Source organism: Grammomys surdaster, unplaced genomic scaffold, assembly GCF_004785775.1.
Source record: "Grammomys surdaster isolate TR1022 unplaced genomic scaffold, NIH_TR_1.0 252, whole genome shotgun sequence".
NCBI lineage: Eukaryota > Metazoa > Chordata > Mammalia > Rodentia > Muridae > Grammomys > Grammomys surdaster.
In genome coordinates this window covers 1,679,147-1,680,906 of record NW_021604693.1, presented here as the reverse complement: position 1 = coordinate 1,680,906, position 1,760 = coordinate 1,679,147, and positions in this window count along the sequence as shown.

Genomic DNA, 1,760 nt, shown 5'->3' with positions numbered 1-1,760 from the left:
CTGGGCACTTGAACAAAGACTTCAAATGGCTGATATTATGACGGACATTTCTAAAGCCACCACAGATATTTAAAAATATCTTACCTCAGCATATTCTGACATGGACACCTACACTCCTTGAATACATGTGCATGAATAGTTCTGGAAAGACAAATAATGGATATTACGCAATGAGTATTTCTGGAAAGTTACAAAATAGACCAGTAAAAGCAAAAAGGGAGGTACTGGGCAACTGGAAAAGATATTTCCTTAAATAGATTACAGACTCATAACATGTAAGGAAGCAAGTAGATTCCCCACCCTTGGTCTTGGAAATTAAAGTTTAGGCCTCGCAGATTACCAGACAAGTGCTCTGCCATTAAGCTATATTCCCAATGGTCTTTATTACACTAAAATTACTTTTATTTATTTGTTATGTATGTGCACATACAGAAGTACATGCCACACTTTGGTTTTGATTTTGTCTGAAACAGGGTCTCATTATGTAGCTTTGACTGTCCTGGAACTCACTATGTAGACCAGGTTGGCCTTAAACTCAGAGATCCTGAGTGCTGGGAAATAAAGGCTTGTACCACCATGCCAGGCCCTGCATAGCATACATTGTAAGAATGAAGGTCAGAGGATAACTCGAAGGAGACGGTTCAGGTTCTCTCCTTTTACTATGTGGGTTCCAGGGATCAACTCAGATCATTAGGCTTGGAAGCAAGCACCTTTATCCAATGAGCCATCTCATATACCCCCTCTTTTGAGATTCTCATGTGGCCCAGGCTGGCCTTGAACTCACCTTGTAGCCAAGGCTGACTTTGAACTGCTGATTCTCCTTTTTCCATTTCTTAAGGACTGATATTATAGCCATGCACCATGATACCTGGTTTATGTGGTCCTGGGAATTCAATCCAGGATGCTACATTCCCAGTGCACTTGTAGCTGTCTTGGAGACAAGGCAGACTATCATTGTATCACAGAAGTGGTGTTCAAGAACCCTTTATTTTATACTTAGCAGTGGTCCTAAACCACGAGAGTAGTGAGTGATGCTGGCTGTGGTTGGTACTTCCTGTTCCTATGATCAGTATGCCTGAAAGAACAACAGGAGGAAAGGTTTCTGAGGGTTCAGTCCACCGTGGCAGAGAAGGTATGCTGAAGCAGTTCCTATCAAGATGATATGGGAACAGGAAAAGGGGAAAGGATTGGACATTGGATATACAACCTCCAAAGATATGCACATAGTGACCTATTTCCTTCAGCCTTTCCAACCTTCCACAGTTTCTAGAACCTCCCTCAAAATAGTGCCATCAGGGGATCAAGCCTTCCATACTGGAACTTTGTGGGGCATTTAATATCTAAACCATAGAGGTAGGCATTGTAGCCTAAGTCTGTAATCCCAAAACTTGAGAAAAGAGGACTGCCATGAGTTCAAAGCCAGCCTTGGGTAGATGGTGAGTTCCAGTCTAGTCTAGGATACAGAATAAGATCCTATTTCAAAACATCTGAGGAGAGTGGAACTCACTTAGAATTCCAGCACTCAGGAGGATTTGGAGTTCAAGGTCATCCTAGGCTGTGTGGTGATTTCATGACTAGCCTGGGCTACATAAAATCCTGTCTCAAAAACACTAATGGTACATGAAGATGATTTGGCTAGCAAAGGGATTTGTCTGCAAGCCTGATGACCTGGGTTCAAATTCCGAGACCCACATAATAGAGGGAGAGAACTGATCCCTGCAAGTTGTAGTACCCACATGGCTGCACACACACGGGGGTGG